This window comes from Eubalaena glacialis, chromosome 7 (genome assembly GCF_028564815.1).
Source record: "Eubalaena glacialis isolate mEubGla1 chromosome 7, mEubGla1.1.hap2.+ XY, whole genome shotgun sequence".
Lineage (NCBI taxonomy): Eukaryota > Metazoa > Chordata > Mammalia > Artiodactyla > Balaenidae > Eubalaena > Eubalaena glacialis.
In genome coordinates this window covers 6,478,377-6,490,062 of record NC_083722.1, presented here as the reverse complement: position 1 = coordinate 6,490,062, position 11,686 = coordinate 6,478,377, and positions in this window count along the sequence as shown.

Sequence of the window (11,686 nt, the reverse complement as noted above, 5' to 3'; positions counted from 1 at the left end):
TCAACTGCTTGCTAGCTGTTATTATGACGCTCCCCAAACAGCCTAGTCTTTCAGAGAGACTCCCTGCATCTTCTACACATATTCCTAACACAACCACCCCGCATCTTACTATCTCTAACAGTTTCCCCTCCACTATGTACTTCATCTGACTCGAGATCATTCTTCCTAAATTGCTGCATTGATCATCTCATTCCACTGCTCAAGGTCTTTAACAGCTTCCACCTTCCCAAGACGTATAGAATAGCACAAAAATCCCTTCACATGAAAGTCCAGAACCTCAAATAGACCCTAAGTAGATTCGTCCACCTTCATAACTTCAGCCCCTCTTTAGCCCCTGTGGGCACAGACCTCCTCCATATCCAATCATTTTGCTATTCCACTGCTCCAACATGCCTTGAACTTTCCTATGGGTCAGTCTTGGCTTGTGCCATTCCTACTCCCCCAGGCATATCCTCCATCCCTGGCCATTTCTACCAAATTCCCGAGAGACGTAGGCACCAAATGCATTAAGTCCTTTCGTGAAACTTATCAAAGCATTCCTGCTATGCTAGAATACCCATAGAGGCAGTGGCTAAGTTTGTCCTGGTCACCAAACCTACATTCCCAGTATTCTGGCACACAATAAAACATATATATATATATATATACACACACACTCACACACAATAAATGAATGAATGAACAACCTAGAGTTATGATACCTACCTTAACTTACTTTAGGATTTATTATTTCTTTTTTTTTTTTCTTTTGAACCCGAAGCCATTAAACATAACATTTTTAGGAGAGGAATTTATGAAGAAGCTGGTAATGTTTACCAATTTTTAATCACCATTAATACATGTCTGCATTTTTCTTAGCACTGAAGATTTTCCTTACACTTTTTTCCTTCTGCCAAGAGCAGCAAAAAAGGCCTTCTAGCCTCCATAAGCCTTTTTTTTCACCACTTTTACATGTCCTTTATTTTGTTCTAATTCTCAACCATTTTCCTTGCGAATCTTAAGGGACTTCGGGCAATTCATCCAAAGTATTGATACATAGAAGCATAGCCCCAAATGTAAATTTCTTATCAGGCATATTTGAAATTCCTTTAAAATACTGGTAGTAATAGACTTTTGTTATTTTTAAAAATGCTACTTGAGTTTGATGTTTATTTCCATTTCAAAACTAAATGCACCTGAGATTACACAGATATTATTTAGATAAAGTTTGGACACTGACTGCCTTATTTCTTTATCCAGGAATTATTTCTGGCCCTCAAAAGGGCCCCACAAAGCAAGGGATTCGGTTTGCGAATACAGACTCTGATCATCAAGAACTTAAGAACCTTACTCAAGGTCACTCAGCTATCCTGTAAATGCTCCCCAGGTCTGTCTGTCTCGAAAGCTATTCATAATCTCTGCAGTCTGTCCGCTATGTCTTCCCACAATGGCTGTGTCAGCCTGTAGGATTCTCCTTCCTCAACCTCGGTTTCCACGTACTTAAATAGCTTTCATAGACTTGAGGTCTTACAGGTGGCCTCCTATGTTAACACTTGATGATACGGTATGTCTGTGGAATCCAGAGATGACCTCTTAAAGCCAAGACCCTTATACAAGATCAAAGGCACTGAATTCACACACACACACACACACACACACACACACACACACGCACGAACTTTATTTCGTGCATCCTAATTTACCTAATTTCATGCCTGAAAATGGAAAACAAGGCTTCTTCCACATTCTTTGTTATCACAGCTACTCTTCTAATTCACCCACACCTAATAGGAAGTCCATAACAGCCATCACTCTGAAGGTACCAAGTCAACAGCCCAGGAGCACATAACTCCCTTTACTAATTTAATCTTTTCAGCTTTTAGAGACCCCCTGGGATACAAAGCCAGACCCGATTGCGTGAAGCTAGGGAATGGCTTGAAACCTTGGGAGATTAAGATATGAAGCAATGATTCTTTCTCTTTCTCTTTCTCTTCTCAATGACAAAGTGAGGACTCATAACCTGCTAGGAACACAAGAGCCTGTTAGGGTCCCTTTGATGAACCTGATATTGACCTTAGGCTGTGGGCGTGTGGTTTGGGGATACAAGCAGGTTTTAGTCTAATAAAGAAAAAACTAACTTTGAAATGATGGAGACCATACAAAATGGTTCAAGAAGCAGGTTGATCAGGTAGACCCAAATCAGAAAGTCTGAGCCCAGAAAGCCTCAGCGACTGTAGCAGGGCAACAAGTGGGTCAGCCCAGATATAAGCAGCTGACTGTCCACACGGCAGAGGCCACTGAGTGTCTGACAAAGATGCTGATATTTTTGTATAAAAAAAAAATCCATTAAGGACACTGGGAAAGAGAAAGGAAAAAAAAGGAGGAGGGCGGCTCATGGGCAGGCACAAACATAATTGCAGCTATTACATTTTTTTCCTAAAGTAGTTATATTTGGTGCCTCCAAACTCTAATGTGTTTTTATGTTGCAGCCCGTTGTGATTGGGGTAGGCTGCTTGACATTTGCAAGGTTCCATTGCTATTAAAAAGAATGATGTTATCAAGAGGCAAGCGAGGCCACAAAGCAAAATTAATTAACGCCACCATCTAACAAAGCAAAATAAATTAAATGATGGTTGACTTGCATTGCATACTTCTAAATGGTGAATGAGGGAAAACCAAAGCTTTTAACCCCCTCTGCTCTGAGCCCAGCACCATGGCGGAGTGGCCTCCAGTGCAAAGGAAGGACACTGTCTGCTCCGTGCTTGCACACAGGCAAGCAAACGAGCAAGTTATTCGCATCTTCCAATAATAAAACTGCTGCCTTTGCCTTCCACGTAGAGGGCAGCAGATGGAGGAACACGGTAGGGAATGTTTTCCCTAAGCCTGTACGGCCTCCCAGCACACTTAAAAGTTATATCATTAGTTTTGCCACGCGTGGAACACAAATGAGGACAAAGCAGCTGATAAATTTGAAACCAATTGGAGTCCACTATGCCCTCAGATGCCTTGGGTTCTGTGACCATGATGGTCTGTCACTCTGAACACAGCAGGGTACCAGTCACAGAACAAGTTGCATGAAGCTACCACAAAAAAGGTGGCTTTCAAGAAAGACCTGGATGGCATAGAAATGACATTCTTTAAATGGGGCTTTATTGAGTGTGTGCTCTGTAACCAGAACTGTGCTACCTATGTTGAGGGACATAAGAAAAATATAAGCCACAGCCCATGGAAACTTTGTAATCTGGTTGTGAGATCTGGGCAGGTGCAGCAAACAGAACAAGATAGTCATATGTTACACACTACTATATGTAAAATAGATAATCAGCAAGGACCTACTGTATAGCATAGGGAACTCTACTCAATATTCTGTAATAAACTATATGGGAGAAGAATATGAAAAAGAATACTATATGTATTATGTATAACTGAATCACTTTGCTCTATACCTGAAACTAACACAACATTGTAAATCAACTATACTCCAATATAAAATTAAAAATTTTTTTAAAGTTATGCTAATATGTTAAAATGTGAAAAAAAAAGATTTGATGCTCTACAATTCTCAGACTTTGTAAACTTATCATTTTAAAGTAATTGTTTAGCTTATGAAAATCGTGTTTACCGAAAGCTATGATGCTCACCTTTTTTCCTCTTCCATTTAAAAATATTGAGATCACACCCCCCAAAAAAGGTAGTCATGTGTATAAGTACCTATGCATAGATAAACAGATATTTAGATAGATTAATAGAATTTTATTGATGTACATATATAGAGAGATAAACAGCTGCACTGCTACATCTAATAGAGTGTTGAAGTTGGGGCGAACTCACCCACTGCTTCACGTTTCTAGAATATTTTGCATTTTTTTCAAAGCACTTAGAGTATTTGATCATCACAACATGGCTGAATAAGTGAATGAAAGAATTAAGTGATAGGACAACCATTAATACCTCCAGCTTATGGAAGATCAGGCATAGGCGGAGTGAGGTTAAGCTACATATGAGATCCAAAGACTAGCAAGTGGTTATAGTAGGACACATGTTGCGATTTTCCATAAGATTTAAGTATCAATGAGAAGAGAGAGATTGCTTTGGGCTGAGAATGTCAGGATATTTTGCAGAGGAGAGGGATGCCAAGTAGAGACAGGGTACTCTAGGCAGCGAATACAGACTAAAGGTAAGATCTTTCCTTGGGGACCATCCTTAAGGAAACTGATCTGATCAGATATTGCCCTCTGCTCCTTACTGTAGATGGTGTTTTTAAACATTCCAAGGAGTGTAACAGGTGCTTGGGGTTTTTTTTAATCAGTGATGAAATAGTGGTGATTGCTTATTATGTCCGTATAAAATGCATAGTTTCCAAGCAAAAATGTACCTGTATTAACGAAATAGTGGTGATTGCTTATTACGTCCGTATAAAATGCATAGTTTCCAAGCAAAAATGTACCTGTATTTGCACATTAGTAAGAACGAGCTTCTCTTAAAACCCAGACAGTGACCTCGAACTAAACATCCATGAGGTTTCCATTTCTCAGGAAATTTCAGTGCCAGAAGCTGAGTTAGTCCCTTGTACCTATTGCCAAAGTAACACTACCTTTTAGAGGAACTTATTTTCAAAGGCCATCATGCAAAGAAACAAGATGTAGAGTTTCTATTGCCCTATTGGGAAATTTGTAGAGTTTATTTATAAGAAATAGGCTTCTTATGCTTATTGCAACAATGGAAAAATAGACACATAATATTGTACCTTCAAGTGTCTAGGTGTTTACTGATCGCCAGTAAGTCATTCGTTGTTCAAAGAGAACAGAGGTAAGAAAATATGAGCATTGGGATGCTGGTTATCGTTACTAGGTGGCACTCGTTAAGCTCAATACCCCTGACCCCTGACAGTATATTTTAGGAGTTATACATTTAAACCTAGGCCATCCTTTCCAGAAACTTGTTTTCTAAAGCAAGTATATATATACATAATATATATATAATATATGTGTAATATATTTATATATGTAATATATTATATATAGTATCTTTGTATCCTCATCTTCATATATATATATGTATGTGTACATAAAATATAAATTGTCTTTGTCTTTATTTCTTCAAATATATTTTTATCTTCATATCTTATTTTTTCTTCCTCCAGCAGAAATTATTTGTGCTAAAAATGTATTAGGCTTACCCAGTAATTAAAATTGTGCTTTAAGGAGATACAGTGATTCTGAAGTATCCTTCTTTGTCAAGTAAGTCTCTCTATGTGGTACCAGGGTTAAAGTCAGAAGATAAATGTGACATAGTTTCGACACTTTTAGTTCCTAATTTAGAAATTAAAGTGCCTTAGTTGCACTACCTATAAAATGGAAACAAGTATTCTAAAGAATTCCATAATGGTTTATATGATGAAACATTTATAAATTATCACAGACAAATGTAAAATAATAATAATAACAAAGCATTTGCCACTCTGATGCCAATTAAGTGTCTCTGATTTTTTTCATCTTCTCAAATAGGAAATAGTACAAATTTGTCTTTATTTTATGTTTATTTCTATTTTTATTAGATTGAGAATATTATTTGGTATTCCAAAGATTATTTAATTTTATAATTATATTTTTCTTAGCCAGTGTTTAAAAATCCACTTGTTTTATTTGAATATAGAGAAAGTACCTTAAAAACTGTTGTTCATTGTCAGGAGAGATTGCCCTGGAAGTTAAAATACTTTTACTTTAACCCACCCACCAAATTGAGAGCTGGCTTGAGCTTAGCGCTGCTTTATTCCCATACAGGTAGCTCGACATCACCTCATCCACGAGCTCATTCAGGTATACATGTGTTTATAAACTCCACTGTGGTACATTGTGTAATTACACTCATCCATTCACTCATTCACTCACTCACACATTCATTTAACAAGTTTTAATTGAGCACCTAATTTGAACTGAGAATTGCACGGTGTATTAGTTTCCCAGGACTGCTGTAACAAACCACCTAAAACAACAGAAATTTATTCTCTCACAGCCCTACAGGCTATAAATCTAAAATCAAGATGTCAGCAGAACTGTGGTCCCTCTGAGACTCTGGGTGGAATCCTTTCCTGCCTTATCCTGGCTTCTGGTAGTGGCCATCAATCCTTGGTGTTTCTTGGTTTATAGATGGGTCACTCCAATATCTGCCTCTGTTGTTACATGGTATTTTGGTTGTGTGTCTCTGTCTAGGATGTCTGGGTACAGAAAGATGAGGTAGTTGATTACTCCAGGTTCTTTTTAGCTCAAGTAGTCACTGATTTTAAAGTAAAACAGAAGTAGGAATTTTACTATCACTAAGAAATGCTTAACCACAGGAGAAATAAAAATGCGCAATACAGTATAGTTTTAGAGAGTGGAGATATTATGGATTTTACATTAATAAAGAAACAATGCTAGCATTAAAAATACTGAGTTTAAAATATTTTGGATCCCCTGTATTTGTATATTTGAGGGAATGAGGAAAGAGACATAGTGTTGGTGAAGAAATTACAATTTCTGATTTGTTAGGGCGAGGAAGTTTAATTTACAAATGAAGATGATGCTGGGAGTAATGTCACATTTGAATGTTACATTCTCCATGTGGGGTCTGTGACCTGAAGAGAGGTGCAGAATCCACTACGGCTGATTTGTATCGCAATAGAAGCCGTTAACAATGTCAGGAATCCTATAAATTAAGGCGATTTGTCCCAAGTTTGGGACTAGTAACAGAGCAAACTCTTGTTCATAAAGAAATTCATGCCATCTTTTCCTACTTTTGAAAGTAAATAGCAATGCTAGGTTCTCAAAGCCTGGATTGCGTGTTTGTACTATCACAATACTGAAAGCCTTCAATGGTTCCTGCATATTTGCAAGCTTTTTTCTTTTTCCTTAAGAGTTAACAGGTAGGACAGTTGATTCTAAATGAATATATTTCTAAATGTAACCTATTGACTAGTTGAGAGTTTGATTAAGTCCACCCCAGATTTCCTGCCTGGATAAATGCAAATCTGGTGTAATTGTCATTGTTTCCAAGAACTATTACTAAGTATAGACTGTGATCATGTATATTTGAAAACTATAGAGCATTATGCATATTTCCATTAGTATTATCTTGGCCCCTTGCTTTCATGTTTGTGTAACCTTCCATCTTAAATAAAAATCAGATTATACAATCACTACTGTCTTTAAAATTCCTCAGTAAAATAATTTGATGTTATTTGTTCATGAATGCTTCTACCAAAAGCCTTCTTTTTAATTGCACCCAAGGATTTTTTTAAACTCTCTTGAAAATGCAGGTAACAGATATGTTACATTAATTGGCACCTCGCTTAATTCAGCTCCATCTCATACTTCAATTTCCAGTTTGCTTTTTTAAAATTTTACTTTCGGGGGGAACTAATTATTGGCTTTTCCCGTATAAACTATTTTCTAATGAGAACATCATTTGGACATGAAGGATGTTCATCTTCCGTGAAAACATATCTGTTCCTGGGACCGACTTAACAGGAAAATAAGGTTTAAAGCTTGGCCGAGACAAGTTTTGGAAGGCCTCTTTTGTTGATTGATTTTGAGAGGTCTGTTTGATTTATAGTTCAGTCCTCTGTATTTTGGGAGAGGACTCCTCCACCCTTCAAAACGCACATTCACAGCTACCCTGTAGTGAGTTATAAAAGGCGTCCACTTAAACACAGCAGAAAAGGGATGTAATGAATCAGAAAGGGATGTGTTTTATGCAGTAAGCACTTTCTCACACCCTTTCCTGCACCACTACATTTATGCTGAAATGGTCCATTTATTTTCATCCTAAATAGGGTCCCTAGACAAGAGCTGAGAATGGAAGGAAAGGAAAAGGAAAAAGAAAAGGATCTCTATTTCAGAACAAACTTAATTCAGAATAAGGAAAAAACCACAACACTCATTTAGCCCTTGGTAAAATTGAATGTTTATGGCACCTACTGTTTCCCACTATAGGGATTTGCTTTCAGAGCTTCCTCCTTCCCCCCGGATCTTGACAGGCCAGCAACTGAATAAATCATCCCCTCTCTCCCCACCTGCAGGTTTCCACTGCAGTCCTGTGTCTTGGAAGAATGATGGAAGGTCAAGTTAAAACCACATGTTAGAGGTACGGACCTTCATTTTGGGGTTCTAAAGTGAGGATATCAGTAGCCCATACAAAATGATCTTACCGTCACCCCACTGGGGACCGTGTACAGAGTTAAGAAGACAACCTTCCACACTTGCTCATAAACCAGCCCAAATCACAGTCAGAAGAGGAAGATTAATCAAGATAGACATTCAGACGGTTAGCGCTGTCAGGCACCAGCCCCCTCGATACTGTCTGGGAAGGTTAAAAAACTCGCCAAATTAATATAAGTAGACAGTGGCAAAACACAGAGCACATTCAGGACCTGGGAGTACCTAACTGCCATGATTAGGTAGACATACCTGCAGCAAAGTTACAATAAATTACCTCCAGCTACTCAGTGATTAACTACTAAAATGCAGCACTTGTTGCAGTCAGTTTGGAAGTAATGTAACTAATCTCCCTTACCTTTATAATGGCATTTGTGCATGTAGTGGACCTTTGTCATTTCGGGCTTCCCAGCTTATAAACTTATTCCTATTTTGGAGGAATCTCCATTGTGAGAGTGTTTATGGAAGGAAATCATATTTTCTTATATAAATGAAAAAGGAGACCAAACACTCCATTTCTTCACCTCTGAGAGTTAAGGTGCAGGTGTATGACATAGAATAGAACAATTGGACGCTTCCAACAAAAGCTTTGAAACTTGAATATGAGATACTCAGATGCAGTGAGAATTAGAATCCATGAGTCGTATCAGCATGTAGTGGGGAAAGTGCTGGTACAGTCTTGCGCGGTGGTAGCTGGAACCTCCAGAACTAGCAGTGGAGTAAGTGCCAACGGTAGCCCCCTTACAAGGTCGTTTCTTTGGTAGAACACTTCTGTTTCTACCACGAAGCTTTCCTTGGTTTCTGCTCATTTTAATGGGCCTCTGCTTGTTTCTGTGAGCTACTAAATAATGTTCCAGCAAGTTAGTTTTCAGGTTAGCTTAGTATAGTCGTGTTCTGTTGCTTACATTCACGTACCCAGGGCATGGGCTGTGGGAAACAACCTCAGCAACCCGTGAGGGGTAAGACACTTGCAAAGGCAGTCAAAGTCTTATCATTATTCTCATGACATGATAGCCCACGACACACAGTGTTTTAAAAAAAAGAAAGGAACTTGAAATCAAATTTCCTATAGACAAATCCTTGAGAAACCACATAATGATGGCAAAAGAGCAGCAAGCTCGTCCTCTTCCCCTCTATAGCATTTTGGTCACATTCAGAAGTGGCCCAAGAGGATTGTGGAGAAGGAAATATATTGAGTAGAACCTTAATGGTTACATCTCATCCACTTTACCTGCAGAGAGAGATTATCTGGGGTAAGGTTCTGGATTGATGCATTGGCAGTAACTGATGTTTTCACCAGGTGTTCTAGAACAAGATTGGAGAATTTGCACCAAGGACCTGAGAGTAATGATATGTGAGTGGACCTCTCAGAATGGACACAGAGTTTGAAAATATTTGTATCTCCTGTAAGTACTCACAAAAAGTCCCCTAAAGTAAAGGGACTTTTAATAAACATGTGGGCAAGATAACCTACCCTATGAGCACCTTGTTAACTTCCTTCCTTGACCACTCCAGTGTTTATCTCATGAACAATGGTACATCATGGCATTGTTAGAGGCTAGGCATAGGCTCAATGATGTGGATTATAAACTTGACCAAGATGGTTACCCAACGTGCAATTAGCAACAATCATATTAAAGCCAGAACTCCCTCTTTTTTTATCACACCTCAAGGGCATCAGCAGCACATTGATTTTATTTGATCCCATTCTCTCATGAAGGGGGTAATAACTTGTCCTTACAGGAATATAGGCACTGTGGATTTAAATTTGTCCTCTCCCTGCAAATAACATTGCCCATGAATGTGCTGAGCCCTTGTACACAATCATGAAACACAGAATTCCACGCAGGAACTCACTTTCCAGTTAAAGAATGAACCAAAGCAATGGGATGATGCCCATGGAATTCAGGGTCTTAAAACACATCGTCAACCAGATGCAGATGGCCTTATAGAATGGTGGTGTGCTCTATATAGGACTTAGAGTCTCGGCAGGGAGAGAACTCCTTCTCAGTTTGGGATGTGGTCTTATAAAATGCAATATATACACTGACACTGAAAACAATATGTGGTACTATTTCTCCATAGGTAGAATATAGGTTTCCAGGATCCAAGGGATAGAAGTGTGGATATTCACTCTCATGGAGATTACCCATTTACAATTTTTGTTTTCATCTGGCTTCCTCAGTTCAGCTCTTCCAAGTTTAGGGGTTTTAGTAATAAGGCAAGAACTTCTTCCACTGATTCAAGACAATGCTTTTATTAAGTTAGAATCTGAGACTGCTACTCAGACATCTCAGACACCTTAAACTCATGGGTGTGCCAGCTAAAACATAATAGTAGTTATATTGTTATCTTCTTTCTGTTATTGACACTGACGACCAAGGAGAGTTAGGATTCCTATGTACAGTGCAGAGGGGCATGGAAATGGAATCCAGAGGAGTCTTAAATGTGTCTCAGCATATTACCCTGCCCAGCAGCAAAAGATATTGGAACATAGAGAGGGTCACCAAACTTTGGGTTTCCACACTGGGTAAGAAGCCTGATCAAATGAGGTGCTAGGTAGAGGCAAGGGGAGCATAAATTGGTTTGGAGAAGGAAAAGACCAAATACTAGCTATGCTTCATTGCCTGAAATCTGTAAGTTTAGCAGTTTTTATCCACAAATTCTCTCTTTGTTGTGCATGTGTGCTTTTATATATCTCAATTTCCCTTTTTGTTTCATTCCTTTTCCCCACAGCTGTACACAGAAAGTGTTAGCTCTGGCTAACTTTACAACTTGTTCCATAGGCTTCAGAATATCTAACCAGGATCATGGCAGGCTAAGGGAAGGAATGACCTTGCCCCAGAAGGCCAAAACTTGGAGCCATAAGCAGATACTGATGAGAATTTGATCTCTCTTTGGGAAGGGGAAGGGGATCTTTTCAGTTGCCCATGGAGTGGCATTATATTGGGAGAGGTATTGTTTTGATATAATTGTGAGAAGAAATATGTATTTGGAGATTGGATTACAAAGTAGGTTGACTGTGATGAACATCGGCTGCCCAGTATGGAAACCCCTTTCCCTTTGCAGGGAACTCCCCCCGGGTGAGTCCATTCACAGGTGCAACATCCAGCAGCAAAGGTGCTGACCAATCATGGAGCATCAGCTTCTAGCCATGAGGGCATAGTGCCTGCAGGGTTACCCCAACCAGAGTGTAACTGCAGGGTGACCTCAGCTGTGGTCCCAAGTGTCTAGACTCTCTGCATTCCTGTCCGTTTTCTGAACCCGATTCTTCAATAACTCATTATTTCTAGGGATCACTTGTACCTCCAATAATCCATTATTTCTATGGGTTATCTTAAATTTATTTTCTGTTTATATTAATAAGAGTTGGTTTCCATAGTCTGTATCTGAAACTCCTCACAAGTACATAGATATGCTATATGGGGTCCAGCATTCTTGTGTCTGCAGTGGTATAAATTGGAAGGAAAAATATCCAGTGCTATGATTAGGAGAAGGAAAGATGAAAATCT